The sequence below is a fragment of the Balaenoptera physalus genome (assembly GCF_965194825.1).
Source record: "Balaenoptera physalus genome assembly, chromosome: X".
Taxonomy (NCBI): domain Eukaryota; kingdom Metazoa; phylum Chordata; class Mammalia; order Artiodactyla; family Balaenopteridae; genus Balaenoptera; species Balaenoptera physalus.
The window spans coordinates 81,218,602-81,238,587 of record NC_138903.1 but is presented as its reverse complement, the minus strand read 5'-3'; positions in this window follow the sequence as shown (position 1 = coordinate 81,238,587).

The following is a 19,986-nucleotide window of genomic DNA, read 5'->3' as shown; positions in this document are numbered from 1 at the left end:
AGAGATTTCAGTGATGGTAGTATGTGTGCTGTTCGTGGTAGTGATGGTGGTTAGCTAAATTTCAGTAGGTTAAAGAGTGATTCGTAGGTGGTGAAAGGCAGATGGCAAACAAAAATATTTTTCTGGAAAGGTGACAATATAAAGGACAAAATGTAGATGGAAACATGGTTTCAAAAGAAAGATATTTGTTTTTTATTTTTGATAGCAGACAGACGTAGAGAACAAACGTATGGATACCAAGGAGGAAGGGGGGTGGGTGGGATGAATTGGGAGACTGGGATTGACATATATACACTATTGATACTATGTATAAAATAGATAACTAATGAGAACCTACCATATAGCACAGGAAACTCTACTCAGTGCTCTATGGTGACCTAAAGGGGAAGGAAATTCAAAAAAGAGGGGATATATGTATACATATAGCTGATTTACTTTGCTGTACAGCAGAAAGTAGCACATCATTGTAAAGCAACTGTACTCCAATAAAAATTAATAAAAAAAAATTAAAAAAATTTTTAAAGATAGCAGACAGTTGATCATATATAAATGCTTATAGAAATGTGTCTATCATGTTAAAAGGAGCATAAATACATTGAGTGGTGTTTGGAGAAGGGGCAGAGGAGGAGATGGACTAGAATCACTAAAAAATGCTTTGAACTTTCCAAAGTACAATGCTATCCAGAACGAAGAACGATAATATCTATTTAAAGACTGAGAAGTCTACGATAGTATAGCCCTTCCTAGGTCAGCAGTGTGTCTCATCTAGCCATTTTCCTGTGTTTTTCTGCTCTACTGTCTCCTCTGCCTTACTGTTTCTTGCTCAAGATACGTTCCTTGAGAGTGAACTTAAACCTTCAGGAATATTTTTTTCTTGTATATCTTGATAGTATGACTGCTGTAAGTTTTAGTCTCTGATTACATCAGGACAGTCTGAATATGCAATGACCTACCCTGGGATTCACCTTTTTATAACCTCCTCATCTGTAGTTTTCTTCAATTTACAGGTTTTTTTCTCCATATTATTGAAGTTTTTCTGCGTTAGATGAAAGTCCATGTTAAAACAAGCAAGGAGTGTATAAAACTTTGCTTCCTTAATTGTTCTGCAGGTATCAATATTACTAAGAATATATTGTTTAGCCATTTTTTACAAAAATCTTATATTTTTCCACACCCAGCCTAACACGCATAATCTATGAAGTACATTTAACAGTATGTTGAAAACACACTTCAGTTTTTAAATAATGTTTAGGGATGTTGTACCCTTTCTCCTCTTACCTTATAAATCATCGCCTTTATTTTTGCCCTTGATATATATATTTAACAAAGCATTTGTGAGCAAATGTAACTCCCATGGATGCAAATCTATGTTATATGAAGGTAGGTCACATTGTCCCTGATCAAGAATGTGGGCTCTGGAGCCAGACTGTCTACCTTTGAATCCTGCCTCCACCACTAACTAGCTGTGTGACCTTTGGACAAGCTATTTAACCTCTTCATGGCTCAGTTTTCACATCTTTAAATGGGGATAATAGTGATACAGTTTTCATAAAGTTGCTGGGAAGATAAAATGAGTCAGAGTAGATATAAATTTAAGATGATGCCTGGCACATAGTAAAACACTTAATAAATGTTTGTTGTAAGGGCAATAAATGTTTTGCTAAATAGGTCAAAAAATGCTTCATCATTTTATTGAACACGAATCTGCTGTCTGTAAACCAGTGCTAACTGGGTTTTGTTGGCTGAATGGTGGCCCTCAAAAAGATAGATCCATTCCTTGATTCCAGGAACCTGTGAATATTATTTGATGTAGTAAGAGTAAATATTACCTTATATGGCAAAAGAAGTGATTAAGTTAAGGATTTTGAGAGGAGTTTTTATCCTGGATTATCCCAGTGGGTCCTAAATCCAATAACAAGGGTCCTTTTTAGAGTGAGGCAGAGGGACATTAGACAGAAGAGGAAGAGGCAATGTGACTATGGAGGCAGAGCCAAGAGTAATGCAGTGACAAGAAAAGAAAAGCCTGGAGTCCCCAGAGGCTGAAAATGGCAAGGAATGGATTATCCCTTAGAGGAAATGCAGCCCTGATGACACCTTAATGTCAGACTTCTGGCCTCCATAACTGAGTAAAAATACGTATCTGCTGTTTTAAACCACCAAGTTTGTGTTAATTTGCTATGACTGTCCTAGGAAATTAACACACTGGAACAGGTTGGTTAGTTTACTTGTGTTTCTCTGACTAGTCTTTGTTTTTAACCTGTTACTAAGCATTCTGTTCGATTTTTTCAACCCTCTTAATTGACTGTCTACAGCATTTTTGGACTGGTAGAGGGAAGCAGCTCCAGTGTTAATTTTTCAACACACAAAGGAAAAAGTTTAGTTCTCACTCTTATTATCATCAGCAGCAGCATTATCATTTTTTAGTTAACAAAGAGCTACCATTTGTTTAGAAAGTGTACATCATGCTAGTTCACAGTTTATTCCTTGACATAATTGCTTTTCTTCTTTTTTTTTCTTCCTCACTTAGCTTTTTGGTACATATATGTTTGATTTAATTACTCACCATTCCATCTGTTTTCTCTCTGTGTTACTCCTCTACCCTTGAATCCTTGCCTAAGGAGATCAACAACCATATTGTTTCAATCTATTCTAATGCTTTGCATTTCATAATATTTTCATATAAATGCTAATCTGATCCATATATTAACTCTGAGATAGCCATGTCAGAATTAGCATTGCTTTTTGTAGATGAGGAAACTGAGGCTTAGAAAGGGGAAAGAAGAAGAGCTAGACTTTAAATCAGGTTCATTGTTTCTTCTCTCACACCAAACTTACTGCTCTAGCCCTGTGCTCTTTCAGCTTTTGTGGGCACATAATCATCAGGGGACCTTGTTAAAATACTGATTATGATTCTGTATATCTGGGGTAGGACCTGAAATTCTGCATTTCTATTAACTTCACAGGTGATGCCTATGCTACTGTTTTGTGGAACACACTGAGTAGCAAGGAGGATTTAGTTGACAGATTTATAATAAAAACTAGAAACCAAAACTGTAAAATTATAAAGTCTATAGCTTTAAACTTTATATGCTGGTTCATGGCCATGTTTGCAAACCAAAAGAAAATTACAGATATTTGGTGTCAAAAATTCAAGTATAAAGGTTTTTACAAGTGCTCCAAACTTTCCCTTGTAGTTTTTTCAGTTATTTGTGAAAGATGCCCAAAAAAAATGAGACATTTATCACGTGTTTGTTTATACAGAGCATATTATTCATATACAAAATTCTGATTATACATACTATGAATAAAAACAGATGTGGCATTTTAACTCTCACAGAACAAATCGATGATATGTTTTTTTTTTTAATATGCTATCTGTGTTAACATGTAATGGGCTTACTATATTTCTTTTTATTTTATTTATTTATTTATTTATTTATTTTTTTGGCTGTGTTGGGTCTTCGTTTCTGTGCGAGGGCTTTCTCCAGTTGCGGCGAGCGGGGACCACTCTTCATCGCGGTGCGCGGGCCTCTCACTGTCGCGGCCTCTCTTGTTGCAGAGCACAGGCTCCAGACGCACAGGCTCAGTAGTTACGGCTCACAGGCCCAGTTGCTCCGCGGCATGTGGGATCTTCCCAGACCAGGGCTCGAACCCGTGTCCCCTGCATTAGCAGGCAGACTCTCAACCACTGCGCCACCAGGGAAGCCCGATACGGTATTTTTTTTAACTTGGAAGGTTAGCTGTTCATTTAGCCCATTTGACATTTCTAAAGCATTTTGTTAGTATTTCATTAGTTTACATAGTGTTTTAATATGACTTGCAGCAGTAGGGTGCATAATTGTTTGAATGTTTCTTTCCACTGACTGCACAGCATTGCTTCTTCCTGCACCTGAGAAAGTGTTTTCTTCTACCTGACACTTAATGAGCAAATTTCTAGTCATTTGGCAACAAATGCATACAATTTACATCACATTTCATTCATATAATTAGGATTTAAAATGAAGAAGACTGCCAAATAGTATTAGGACAGCAGATGCACAGGGACAATTGTCTTCTCATTATTCTGCATTTTATGGTGCATTCATCTTGTCCTTATCCTCTCTCTCTCCGCCTCCCCTGCTGCCCCCCATCTGTCTCTCTATCTCCCTTTCTCTCTATCTCTGTCTAAGATATCATAGAAGCGAATCAAACCAGTGAATCAGTTTTTCCTCTCACCAAGAATGTAATGCTAACAGAATCAAGATAAGGACTAAAAGTAAATGACCCTTTCTTTGTTTTCCTTGTAATTTCAATTATTAATATGTAATAGGAAAGGATCTTGAGAGTTGAACTTAAAGTAGTGACTTACAGTATCCTGCAGAAAAAAGTCAAGTATTCTGAGCAACAATAATACACTCACTTGAGAAATGATGGACATTATTTTTTACACTTAGAAAAAGATGTTCCTTCAAAACCTAGATGACTAGGACATCATTCAGCCATGATTAAAGGTTATGTCCTTGAGTCTTTGTGGTTTTTCTTACATTTGTTTGGCTGCACCGGGTCTTTAGTTATGGCACACGGGATCCTTGCTGTGGCGTGCTGGATCTTTGGTTGTGGCATGCGAGATCTTTAGTTGCAGCATGCGAGATCTAGTTCCATTACCAAGGATTGAACCTGGGCCCCCTGCATTGGGATCACGGAGTCTTACAAGGGTATTTTTCTTCTTCAACTCTTTGTCACTAGGGAAACAGCAGTTCTAAAACTCTAGTAAGCTTAAAAGTTGCTTGAGTATCAATGAATACATAATATATTTAACCTGGTATTTTCATTCCTACCCCCAATTTTTAAAAATTCTATTTTTTCCATTAGTATCTATCTTTGCTATTTTTTTCTTCAGGAGGGCAAAGCCTTATATAGTGAGACACTTCACTGGTAAACATTTACCTACAAGTATAGTGGCATGCACAGGACAGATGAAAAGATACGGGAAAAAGACTTCCATGTGTTCCATATATTATAAAAAGAATCACAAACTCTCCTTTTTGTATTTAAGAATTCGTAATAAAAATATTCAGTCTCCTGAACTAATTTGTTTCTACCTAACTGCTGCTTTGTTCACCTACCCCAGAGTGTTTTGAAAGACAGAAAATAAGATTCCTTACTGTTCTTATAGATTTGTCTTCCCACCCAGAAAGATCTCAGTCAGATGGAGAGGGGAGACAGGCTTTTAAAATGTCCCAGATTCAAACATGAACAGTAGGATCCATCTGGTAGCAGGAAAAAAGAGAATGATTCTGAAATAGATGTTGCTGCATCAATTCTGACATGCAAATACTTATTTCTTTCTAAATATACACTATTGAGAGTAAAGTGTTAACAATTCCTCATGTTATTTACTTATCTTAAGATGCATATATTTGTAAATTATCAATTTGCCCCTATTCTTAAGTACTAATTCATTACATTTACATCACTAATAAACTTTGTATAATATTTTAATAGATAACTATTTGACAGGGTAAACTTATTATAGGAATGGAAGATTTTTAAAAAGACAAATTTTCTATTAGCATTAAGCAAAAATCAGTTTCTTGCTGTTATGAATTTCAAATAATACTCAAAAGTGTGCATGAACATGGCAGAATAATAAGATCATTTTGATCTTAGTTAATTAGGGAGCAGAAATGACGGAGATTAATCCTAATCTCTGCCACTGGCTTACTTTGTGACCATGACCGCACATTTCCTGTCTTCTTTTTATAGTTGGGATAATAATAAGCCTAATCTTTCTCAGAGGATTTGATATAAAAGCACAGAATACTTCCTCTTTTTAACACTCACTGAATCTTCTTGGAGGGAATAAAGGGCTCCAAGTCATCAAACCTGCAGTGAACGAAATGCCGGTGACTTCAAATCTTGGGTACATCAGTTCAAGGCTCCTGTTGACCATGAAAGATTTATCTTCAATATAGAAACGTGCACAGATAGAAGAGGAGGAGAGCAAACTCAGGTAAGATAGTGGCTAGAGGGATTATTTTGAAGGAAAATGGTTCTAAGGGACTCAGAAAAGACAATTAGACTGTACTTCTTGAAAGCCAGGAACAATGTCTTATTTAACTTGTGTTCACAAGGTCTAACATAGTGCTTAGCACATAGTAACCTTTTAATAAATTTTTGTTACAGTGAATTCAGAACAAAAATTAAACTTTTTGAATTAGTTGGAGAGGTCTTTTGCTTTGAGAAAAATGTTTCAGGCGACCATTTTCATACTGAATTAGTTGGGGGTTGGCATAGCAGTTGTTAACCATTGCACTTGGAAATTAGGCCTTTTTGTAAAATGAAACAATATGTTGCTAAATTTGTCTAATCCAATTTCCTTCCTTTATTGAATACATGGCATTGATTGCTGTCAGCTCCTTCATCCTTTGAGTAATATTAAACAAACTGTACTAGTCTACCAACTGTGACTATATAGCAAAGAGAAAACTTAGGCATTTACTAGAACATTCAAAATAAATAATATCTTTGATATCATCAGTGGTTTGAAACCCCTACTAGTTAACATACAAGTTTGAGGTCTGACATCACAAATTACAGGCAGGTCCTCAGATGGAGCATTTACAAAGCTGCTGATGTGGGAGCTTCACCCAGACTTGAGGAGAGCAATGAAGGCAATAGGAACTAGTCGAGATGTCTTTCCAGCTCCTGAGAGCAAGTATAGTCATTTGTGAAAGACACCACTACTCCTATGGAAGGGAAAATGATGGAAGACACAAGAGTTAGGGTGTCATTCCAGTGACTATATTTGTGTATGTGACATTTCCTTGAAGTCCTTGCAGAGGTAATATTCCAAAGGAGAATAAATTGTCTCTTTTCGTGTGATGCCACAAAGTCTACATTACCATGGACTCTGAGGTCTGTGGCTGACCAACATATCTAGGTGCAGTAAGTTGCAAACAGGTGGAAAATCTAAGGTAGAACACTCTCATTGTGAGGGAAAAGGCTTTTCTTGAAAATGTTAATCACTGCCTCTTTTAGGAAACATTTTCAAATTTTCCTGCAATTTCCTTGCATTATTAGGAAATGCTGGGTTATGCTGTGATAAAAAACAAATCTTGATCTCAGTAGCTTAAGACAAACAAAAGTTTATTCTTTGCTCACACCTGTTCTCCTGTGGGTTCAGGCAACTCCACGAAGCATTTGTGTGTTGACTTGGCATTCCAGATTGCTTATGGCAACTCTACATCAAGATATGTTTCTCCAATTACTGTAACAGGGAAGGAGCAGGGTAGAAAGTAAAGCATCAACACATTTTATCTGCCAAAGCATGTCATATAGCCACATTTATGGCTATTTTTGCATGGACTCCCATTCCATTGTTTCACGATTTTTCCTAGGTTGTTAATAGTCTGTGCCACCATGTAACAACAGCTTAACTAAAGCAGACTAACACAACCTAACATGGCAAATCACAGAAACATATTGTACTTCACCCAATGTCCATTCTTGATATCATCTTCCTCTAAGCTCAGTATGTCCATATGCCCTGTCTTGGTAGTGCTTATTGCATGTATTTTCCACATTTTTGTGCATTTTAGTCTTGTTTCAAGAACTCCAACTCTCCTCACAACTTTTCCATCAAGTTATCATTACATTTTTCTTTTAAGATAAAATCTTACATTTACTGTTTTAGTTCTTAATTTATTAGTTTAATGTATCTTTTTGTAATCAGTGCTATTATTTTATTAGGATTTTTAAAAAATTGTTTGCTTCTCACAACTTACATAGAGTTTGAGTGGACTGCTCAAACATATTTTTCCCCACAGAACCTTTTCTTTTAAGTGAGTGCTTTTGCAGACCGTGAGGTTCACTTAATAGTGCACATATTGCTTATAGCAGAAATGCTCATTTTGCAGTCATTGTTGTTCCAGTACTGTGGAAGTATCAATAGATATAAGCAGAATGAGGCTGTAGAAGGGACTTTGCTCTAGCAACCACTCCATCTCAGGTTTGAGGTGCACATACTAGGTCACTATATAAATCAAAGAGGCCCTGGGGACTTTGAATAGAGTAGGGTAGTCCAGAACTTTGTCTAATAATCAGCCATTTCAAAATGTTTTTGACACCCATTCCATTGTTTCACAGTGTTACTCTATATGGCAAGGATCTGCCTGTTGCAAAATACTGGGTAATTAATACTTTCATTTTAATATAATATCCTTTTGTCACATTAAGGCCAGAGTACTCATAAATTGAGAATTTTGCACCTTTTATTAGGCTATTGCACCTTTTATTACAGTAGAGAGATTCCTGCCATTTTTACATGGAGGATTACTCATCAATGAGAAATGATCACTTAAAATTAATGCAGATTCTTTTTGTCATCTTTATCTCTGATCCTCTCATTATACATACAACTTCACTAGTTAGAGAAGCTGCCTTTCAGTTAAAAAAAAGTTTTATTTAAATGTGAGGATATAGTACCAGTCAGATGCTAATAATATAAAAATAGTTAAATTCAAGTAACTTTCACAAATCTTTACAATTTTAACTCCTTACTTGAAAGAAAATTAACTTGACCATAAAAGAATGAGACTAAAGTAAGTGACCAACAATTAGTGATCATTCTGTTTGTAACCTTCATAAGAAATATTATTAATAACAGTCACCTTTATTCTCTTTCCTCTTAGTAAAAGTATGTGAGTGCATTTGTACAGTCACTGGAAGTTCTGTGCGGGCCGTTACTGTCTGTACAGAGGCTCTTGCAAACCCCATCACATCTAGGATGGGACTATGTTCAAAGTGATCATGAGACATTTTTTTTTTTTTGGTAATGAAAATTAGAGGATGATGAAACAGGAAGTATTTTCTATTAAAATTGCTTTTGGTTTTATACAAAGACTTAAAATTAAAAGTATGGGATATTCTTAAATATCATATTCCATCTCTCTATTTCTAACTGCTTTTTGGTAAAGGAAATGATGAGTGCACTAAACTAGGGCACATTTAAAATTGTTACACTGAGGAGAATTATTGTAACCTGCATGTCTGTATGTTAGATATACTGCAGCTGTACAATGTGTCACCTTCCCAGAGAGGTTTGTTTATTCTACTTTTGCTTTTTCAGGATTCTGTAGCCCAGGCAAAGGAAGAGATATCAAAAAGGGCTTGAAAATGATTTATTGTCAAACATAGTCCTTGACTACTAAACTAGATAGTAACACTAGGAAAGCTGCCACAATTTTATGAGATGAATGTAAAATAAGAGGTGAACAAGCTTTGGAGTTCTCAAATGTCCCTTCATCAGTTACCACCTTCATCCTGGAGAAGGGAGCTCTTATTCCTCCAAAGCAGGTGTATCCAATGTTTTTCTATCGCAGACGCATAAAAGACATTTCATTGTTAAAATATTAGAGCCTTTGTGGAAAATTCTTTGCCAGGTACTTTGACTTCAAAGAAAGGTTTGAGAAAATAGTGTACATGAAGAGCTGTTTATTTGAAGTTCTTGCTCTAGAGGGTAACTCAGTTCCTATTAGAAGTTACCAATTAGTCACTGTTTTAGATGGAAGATGCTATCAAAAATAACAGCAGCATTTGGATATTTAATAGATTCAGTAGAAATATACATTTTAATGTCTAATATACAGCATTGCAACTGTTCTCTTTTGGTAACCATCATATAGTAAACCAAATTGCTGTTAGAAAAAAAGGTTCAGGCATAAGAGGCAGGCATTCTGAACCTTATTTGTAAATTGGGAATAACATTTATTTCCTCACAGTTTTGCTGAGAAGCCAAATAAGATAATATATATTAATGTGCTTTTTGACTGTAAAATGTTCTGCAGATATTAATCCTAATTCCAATGTCAAGTACAATAAGCATTATCATTATTTTAAATTCTAGTAAGTGTTCTTTATTCCAGTGTGAGAGAAGAATATCTTTTTTTTAATTTAATTTTATTTATTTATTTTTTATTTTTTAACATCTTTATTGGAGTATAATTGCTTTACAATGGTGTGTTAGTTTCTGCTTTATAACAAAGTGAATCAGTTATACATATACAAATGTTACCATATCTCTTCCCTCTTGCGTCTCCCTCCCTCCCACCCTCCCTATACCACCCCTCTAGGTGGTCACAAAGCACAGAGCTGATCTCCCTGTGCTATGCGGCTGCTTCCCACTAGCTATCTATTTTACGTTTGGTAGCCACTCTCTCACTTTGTCCCAGTTTACCCTTCCCCCTCCCCATATCCTCAAGTCCATTCTCTAGTAGGTCTGTGTCTTTATTCCCGTCTTGCCCCTAGGTTCTTCATGACCTTTTTTTTTTTCTTAGATTCCATATATATGTGTTAGCATACGGTATTTGTTTTTCTCTTTCTGACTTACGTCACTCTGTATGACAGACTCTAGGTCCATCCACCTCACTACAAATAACTCAGTTTTGTTTCTTTTTATGGCTAATATTCCATTGTATATATGTGCCACATCTTCTTTATCCATTCATCTGTTCATGGACACTTAGGTTGCTTCCATGTCCTGGGTATTGTAAATAGAGCTGCAATGAACATTGTGGTACATGACTCTTTTTGAATTATGGTTTTCTCAGGGTATATGCCCAGGAGTAGGATTGCTGGGTCCTATGGTAGTTCTATTTTTAGTTTTTTTAAAGAACCTCCATACTCTTCTCCGTAGTGGCTGTATCGATTTACATACCCACCAACAGTGCAAGAGTGTTCCCTTTTCTCCACACCCTCTCCAGCATTTATTGTTTCTAGATTTTTGATGATGGCCATTCTGACCGGTGTGAGATGATATCTCATTGTAGTTTTGATTTGCACTGAGAGAAGAATATCTTTTATTTCCCCACCAATTGCATGGATTTTCTGGTGAAATCAGGTGTCTATGCCATTTGCTCACTGATAGAGAAAAAAGAAAAAAAAATATAGTCAATAGAATATCTATTTTGTGAAACGGGAAGGGAATAAAAGTGGAACTAGTCCCAGCCATCTCAAGCATTTTTCAAGAGATGCCTTCATTTTTACCTATAACTAGGATTCTGTTCATGTTGTTATGTATTTCTGAACAAATATAAGGGATCAAGGGGAAAAAAATTGTTCTCTGTCTGGCTTTACTTTAGTCCTTCTATTTGGCTTTCTGGATCATTCTTCCCTAGGTGAAAATTTCAAAGAAATTTACAATCACTCTGATCATATTCATCCTCTGGGGTAATGTACAAGAGGTCTCAAGGTATGAATAAGAAAAATAGCACTGAACAATTAAATTAAATATCTTTCAAGTGTATAACATTGTCTTAATTAACCATGATTTGAATTTATCTGTTGAATTATTTCAGGGAATAAAGGATAAAATAATTATAACTTCTAAAGCATATGTGTAAGTATTTGAACATTTAAACTGGTTTATTAATTTTACAATTTGTATTTCTTTGGCAGGAATTGTGCTAGTCTGGGTTCAATCATTGTTTGAAAGAACCTAGTTTTTGTAATAATATCTGTGTATGAATGTGTGTGTGTGTGTGTGTGTGTTTGTGTGTTTATCACCAAGCACCAAAAATTTTTGACATGTACTCAGTTAAATATCTGGACATGTATTACAATATATACTACATGATTTTAAGCTATCTATTCATAGATTTTAAAAATTGATTTTCATTTTATTTGTAGAATTAAGGTTTCCGTTTTTTTTTTTCCTCTCTCTTATCCTAAATTAATTTAATTCTTATTATCACTCTACCAAATTAGAGCCTCTGGAATGTGTTATCCAGCCTTATGATTCTATTAATCTCTGTATTAGTAAAGCATATACATACTTTGAATACAGAAATAAATGCTTTTCAGTTATTAAGAAAGAAAAAGTTGAAATAATTATTTACATGGATTGAGATAAAAGACGAGATCCCATATACTCTTTCTTTATTTCAACCTTGGCTAAAGCTGTGCTGCTGATCCAAAGCTTTCTCAAAGATTGACCCCCCTCTACCTTGGAAGCAACATCATATATAAGTGCTGTGATCACAAAGATCAGTGAGTATGCTTTCATTATCCTACTCAATCTCATTTCCTGCTTGGGACAACTAAACTTTTTTTATTGGGGGAAGAGGTGGGAAAAGGGAGTTTCATAGTAAGTTGCACATTGTAAATTCTCAATATATTCGTTGAACAAAGGTAAAATCCCTCTAACGCTTTACTTCCCATGTCCTACATCATAACACAGACATTCATGTTAATGTAGGTATATAAAAATATAGGTGTCCAAATACAAAAATATTTCATCTTTACCTGAGTTATGTGATTATAGTACACAGTCAGGAATATAGACTTTTAAGGGAATGAAGAGTCTGTGGTAAGCTGTGCAGTAGAATGATATATTTGAGTTTTGTAAAAAGAAGAAATAATTTCAGCACTTCATATCAGTATGGAAAGCACTGCTGTGGGAGCCATGTAAAAGTTGTGCAGGAAGTGGAGGTATAGAAAAATCATACAGCAAAAAAGCTTACTGAAAAGAGTCATGTCTGGATTTGTTAGCTATACTAAAGTAAAAATGAAAGATTATTTTATCTAGGATATTTAAAACAATTTGATTTCATTACCATTATCTTACTGACCCTTGTCCATGAATTTATTTTTTATATAAAAGACAAATAATAAGTTTATATACGGTTACTAAAATCAGGTCTTATAAAGGCTTTAAATTTTTAAAAAATTTTTTTAGAGTTATGAACATTAAATATAATACTTTTATTGTACCTAGGTTTTTTTTTAATTTCCATTGAAATATAGTTGATTTGCAATGTTGTGTTAGTTTTAGTTGTACAGCAAAGTGATTCAGTTTATATATATATATATATATATATATATATATATATATATATACACATATATATCTGTGTGTGTACATATGTATATACTGGGTTCATCTGCTTTAAGTAAAAAAACAAATTTTTCATTTTCACTAAGAACTTTATTGAACAACGTATTCACTAATTGAACGAACTTTTTGGCCAACCCAATATATATATTCTTTTTTAGATTCTTTCCCATTATAGGTTTTCACAAGATATTAAGTATAGTTTCCTGTGCTATACAGTAGGTCCTTATTGGTTATCTATTTTACATATAGTAATGTGTATATTTTAATCCCAAACTCCTAATTTATCCCTCCCCACCTTTCCCCTTTGGTAAACATAAGTTTGTTTTCTATGTCTGTGAGTCTATTTCTGTTTTGTAAATAAGTTCATTTGTGTCATATTTTAGATTCCACATATAAGTGATATCATATGGTATTGGTCTTTCTCTTTCTGACTTACTTCACTTAGTATGATAATCTCTAGGTCCATCCATGTTGCTGCAAATGGCATTATCTCATCCTTTTTAATAGCTGAGTAATATTCCACTGTATATATATACCACATCTTCTTTATCCATTCATCTGTCAATGGACATTTGGGTTGTTTCCATGTCTTGGCTATTGTAAACAGTGCTGCTATGAACATTGGAGTGCATGTATCTTTTTGAATTATAGTTTTTTTCTGGATATATACCCATGAGTGGGATCACTGGATCATATGGTAACTCTATTTTTAGTTTTCTAAGGAAACTCCATACTGTTCTCCATAGTGGCTGCACCAATTTACATTCCCACCAACAGTGTAGGAGGGTTCTTTTTTCTCCACAGACGTTTTGATGATGGTCATTCTGACCGATGTGAGGTGATACCTCATTGTAGTTTTGATTTGCATTTCTCTAATAATTTGCAGTGTTGAGCATGTTTTCATGTGCCTGTTGGCCTTCTGTACGTCTTCTTCAGAGAAATGTCTAAAGGCTTTTTAAATATTGAGTTAAGAATATGGTATCTTTTATGACATTTTGTATTGACCATAACAATAGAGGAGGCTCATATTTCTGTAGTTGTCACTCATTATACAATGTATTTCTATATTTCTCATCCATGAATTAGATCTTAAGATACCTTCTTCATGTGGTAAAGCTGAAGTAAGGTAGTGTATGTAAATTGCATAACCAATGCCTGGTGCTCACTAAATTGTAGCTGTGGTCATAGTCATCATCATCATCTTTTTCAAATGTCAAAGAATTTATTTACATCCTATTTTATTCTTGCTCTTTCCTTAAGTCTGAATATATATATAAATCTGGCATCCTCTGAATTCCTTGACATACCCTTCTTTAAAGCTTTTTCTTCTCTGTTTCTAGTTCTCCAATAGAAGTTGCCAAATTTAGTGTAGTTTAGTTGCAGCTGAACCCCAGTGTATAGTATAGGGATACTAGAGAAAGTAAGGTTCTTTGTTTTTGTTATTTTCTAGAGTAATTCACTGTCAATGATGACCTAAGTCCTGCCCCTTGGTCTTAAGTGATAGCATAGATAAAACAGTTTATGTTACCTTCTTTCCCCTCCTGAAGTGAATTGCCTGCCATTTACTTATCTTTAAACTTTTCTTGAAGCTTATTTGATGCTTTTTGTTAACTCAAACAGTCATGTTGTAGCTTCTTATGGCTTAACATACCCATATAAATTGGCATTTTTTTTTCTTTTTGCATTTGACTCTGTGCCATTTAAATTACCTGAGGGATAGGAAACAAAGCCAAGCCATATAACAATGCATTCTGTTATGCAGGCTTCCCAAAGATTTGTCCTAAAATAACTTAACAGGAGTATCTTCAAATAGAATATAAAGCCACAATTGTGCTATCCTTTGAGGGATGCTATAACTCCTCCCCTATCCTCATCTACTCTCTGTCACACTTAAAAATGGCTCCATCCTCAACTTTCAGTACAGTGAATGTGTTAAGCAAATTTTAGAATGCTTTACATCCTAATGGCTTTCTCGGGTTCAGGAGAACCTTACTCATCATCAAAACCCAGATTAAATTTCATTTTCTCTGGGAACACCTTCTTGATTCCTCGAGGCAATTAAATTTCACCTCATTCTCCCTCTGCTCCTTGCCCACACTTTAGTTGTAGCATCAGATTAATGTACTTGTCCTCACAATAGTTAACACAGTGCCTAGAAGAAAAATGTTTAATACATATGCGTGAACAAATTTTAAGAAATGAATGAGCCAAATGCTTAAGGTAAAGTTTTTATCTTAAGCCTAAAATTCCTCAGCAGGGAATTCTTAATAAGATCCGTGTGTGAGTTGGTTTTGTTAAGAATGGATGGTTGTGAGGAGTGAAGGGAGTGGAGAGTTGTTTCTCATCCCAATGAGAGCGGGGAGTTCTCTGCTGGAGAGAAATGTAGAAAGGACAGGTAGATAATTCTTACAGTTTTACTTACAGCCTCCCTTATATGAACCATACCTCTGCATATCTAACCATGAGAAATTACTTACCTTATACAGGATCAAATGTAAACTAGGAATTGCTATCGATGTGAAGAAGGTATAGAATCATAGAAACAAACATATTAAGAAAAAAAACGAGTGACAAAAATTTAAAGCTGCAATATTCTGATTTGGAAATATCCATTTAGAAGGATTAATTTCTTTGGTAAAGAAGCTGCGTTTTAATTTTTCATAAAGTATAACATGAAATATTAAAAATTTTGAGTACAAATGTTACATAAACAAAATAAAACCAGTTATAGTATTGCTCTTGAATGAATGTCTGTCACTCAGATACATGGTTTTCTGCTTATCCATCCATGGTGGGGAATTTGATGGAAGGTTCTTTTTTCTTTTTCTTTTTTTCTTTAGCAGTTTGTCAGAAGAACAGAGGTGTTTAGGTGGGTTAATATCTTTCTGAGTGACGAGTGCCCGTGACGTTATTAACTATGTGCCCACTACTGTTTTGTTTATAGAGCAATCTTTTCTATGAGATTTTCATTCAATTTTTATGTGTTTTCCTTTACTAGAAATAAAATACATAGAACATTTTTCCATTTAGGGAATATCTTAAGGAATGACATTCAGTTATAGAGCTAGAACTTTATAATAAAACAACACTGATATAGACACAAGCAGATGTAATGTTGAATACTGCATATGGAAATAAAGAAAAACACTTTTAGGATTGTGAATGGGAAACTTTGAAGCATAATTAACATAAATTTTAATACTTCAGAGAAAATGCCCATTCCTGGTACTAATTCCTTCATAGATGTTTTGAACATTTTGGTGATGTTGCCCTGAGGTATACCAACCTTAACTGTATACTCATCTTAACTGAATTTTTGGTTCCGTAAGCCTTTTCAAAAAATTTTCAGTCGCTAGTGGCATTTTCTCAAAATTAACATGTGGAAGGTAGTGTATAATTAGTAGAAAGAATGTGCTTTTCTCCCTAGCTGCACTTTCAGAACATTTTCCATGCTTCCAGAATCAGTCTACCTCATCCCACCAGGAATGAACAGCGCATTTTATTCTCTCTTGATTTGGACCATGTGGCCCATCTTTATGAATGAATGGCTACGTATGTGGCATGACGTGAAAACTTCTGACATGCCCCTTAGTTTCTTAATATCTCCCTTGTGCTCCCTGCCAGTATTCTTGACAAGGTCCTTTATTATCATTCCTATTGTAGTTTTGAACAAACATTTTAACTTTTATTATCTGCAGTGTTTTTGTAAGTACAGCGAGAGTAATGAGTTATTCTTAGGTTCAAGGGAGATTATTTGTATGAAATGTTTAAAGCACTATACAGAGTAAATGCGGTAATAACAACAATAATTATAACTACAGCAAATGTGAGGATAATTCCATTTTATTTTTGTGGAAGACATTATTAATTACTCACTAGTATTTCTCATTCTTCTCCCTTTCAAGGTATAATTGAAGATTGGACTTCCCTTCTCCTTTGAAAATAGGTGTAGCCATTAGAGTTGCTTTGAGCAGGCAATAAAATGTGAGCAGAACTTACAAGTATTACTTCCAAGCAGAGATCTTAAAATGTGTGTCTTGTTCCCCCTCATAACTCCCTGTGTCAGTTAAAGTAAATGGCAACCATCCAGATAGTGGAGACTCAGTCAAACTGTGTCCCTGTGTGAGGACCCTGTGGAGCAGAGCAGCCCTCCCGAATCTACACAGTGGACACGTAGGGTATGTAATATGAGGGGAAAACAAACTACTGTTTTTAAGCCAGTGAGATTTTGGCGTTGTCTTTTTACCATACCATATATTACTGTATCCTGATCAGTTTAACCTTATTAATTTAAGTCTCATTATATTGAGTAATTTTTATTGTGGTAAAACATACATGAACACAGGATGCTTTTCCATTTATTTATATGTTGTTTAATTTCTTTCAGCAATATTTTGTTGTTTTCAGTGTACAATTCTTTCATCCACATGGTTAAGTTTATCCCTAAGTATTGTATTCTTTTTTTCCATATGTTATTTTTTATTGTGGTGAAATAAATATACATGGCATAACGTTTACCATTTTAACTATTTTTAGGTGTACAGTTTAGTAGCATTAATTATATTCACATTGTTGTACAACCATCACCACTATCTATCTCCAGAACACTTTTATCACCACAACTGAAATTCTGTGCCAATTAAATAATAACTCTCTATTTCCCTCACCCTCACCCCCTTGTTACTACTATTCTACTTTTCGTCTATATGAATTTGACTATTCTGGGAAATTCATATAACACGAATCGTACAATACTTGTCTTTTCTGACTGGCTTATTTCACTTAGCATAATGTCTTCAAGATTCATTCATGTGGTAATGTGTCAAAATTTCATTTGTTTTTAAGGTTTAATAATAATTCATTGTATGTATATACCATATTTGCATATCCATTTAAATGTTGACGGACACCAGGGTTGTTTCTACCTTTTGGCTATTGTGAATAATGATACTATACTATATAAACATGAGTACTGTATCATGCTTTCACTTTTTTGGGGTATATACCCAGAAGTGGAATTATTGGGTCATATAATTCTGTTTAATATTTTTAGGAATTTTCATACCATTTTCCATAGTACCTGCACCATTTTACATTTCCACCTGCAATGACAAAGGGTTCCAGTTTCTCTATATACTTGTCAACACTTATAATCTTTCTCCCTTTCTTTCTTTCTTTCTTTCTTTCTTTCTTTCTTTCTTTCTTTCTTTCTTTCTTTCTTTCTTTCTTTCTTTCTTTTCTCTCTCTCTCTCTCTCTCTCTCTCTCTCGCTCTCTCTCCCTCCCTCCCTCCCTCCCTCTGTTCCTTCCTTCCTTCTTTCCTCCCTTCCTTCCTTTCTTTTTTTATGATAGGTGTCAGGAGCTATGCTGAGCTGGGAGAGAGAAAGAGAGAGTGAGTGAGGGCTGAGCTGTTAGATGTCACAGTAACCCATTAAAGCAACAAGCCAAAAATGAAAGAGTAAAGCCTTTAATCACTTACCGTGATAGTATAAGAAAGGCACTAAAACCAGTAAAAGTGCCATCTTCCCTTGTTCCCCCGTGGAACAGTGCATGGGTGTATCAGTGCAGACATGGGGTTCTTCTCACTGTTGAGAGAGCCCCAAATAAAAGGCTCCAACAGTTTTATGGACTCTAGGGTTGGGGGTAGGTCAGGGGGAGGGCTAAGAGTCGACTAGTACTGGGTACTGAGTCAGAGTAGATAAAAGTGACTTCAAGTTTTCTCCCCTCTTCCTCCATAAGGAGGTCTTGGCAGAGGTGCCTGAAGGTGACCTCGGAGGAAGTCCTCAGATGAAGAGACCTAGGAATCAAGGCACCAGGGCTAGGAATGTAAATATGTGAAGAACATGACTAGCTAGGGGAGACTGAGACCTTGTCTGTAACACTCTTCAGAGATTGTGATGCACTGGTTGTGCCCCAAGTCTGGTGTGGGGAGAACAGCTTCCCCACCCCCACCCCACCAGGAGGCCTGTCAAGTAAAGCCTTTGTAATTGCCTATGGTCAGGCCTGAAAAATCACACATTGGTTTTTAACCAGGAGTTGGACTCCTCAATAGGCATTTTAATATGTATGAAATGGTATCTCATTGTGGTTTGGATTTGCATTTCCCTGATGACTATTGATGTTGAGCATCTTGTTTTTATGTGCTTATTGGCCATTTAGATATCTTATTTGGAGAAATGTCTATTCAAGTCCTTTGCCCATTTTTTAAGCAGGTTGTTTTGGGATTTTTTTGTTGTCAAGTTGTAGGAGTTCTTTATAAATTCTGGAGATCAGTCTTATCACATATTCCAACACCATTTGTTGAAGAAACTATCCTTTCCCCATTGCATGGTCTCAACACGCTTTGTCAAAAATCATTTAACCATTTATGTGAGGGTTTATTTCTGGGTTTCTATTCTATTCCATTTGTCTATATAGCTATCATTATGCCACTACCACACTGTTTTGATAACCATGGCTTTGTAGTATATTTTGAAATCAGGACGTGTAAAACTCTTCATTTTTATTTTCTTTTTCAAGCTTGTTTTGACTATTTGGGGTCCCTTGAGATTCCATATGAACTTTATGATGGATTTTTATATATCTGAGAAAATATCATTGGTATTTTAATAGAGATTGCATTGAATCTATACATCACCTTGGGTACTATTGACATTTTATTGTTAAGTCTTCGAATCTGTGAACATGAGATTTCTTTCTATTTATTTGTGTCTTCTTTAATTTCTTTCAACCGTGGTTTGTAGTTTCCACTGTAGACTTCCAGGAAGTCTTTTACTTCCTTAGTTAAGTTCATTCATAAGTATCATAACTTTTGACGCTATTGTAAATGGAATTGCTTTTAAAATTTCCTCTTTAGATTATTCATTATTAGTGCATATAAACACAACTGATTTTTTGTGTGTTGATTTCGTATCAAACAGTTTGCTAAATTTGTTTATTAGTTCTAACAGTGTTTTTGTGTGTGTGTGTGTGGAATCTTTAGGCTTTTCAACATTGTCTTTGTCTGGCTCTCATTAAAGGTAATGTTGGCCCCAGTAGGCTGACTTAGGAAGTGTTTTTTCCTCTTCAGTTTGTTGGAAGAGTTTGAGAAAGACTGTTGTTAATTCTTCCTTAA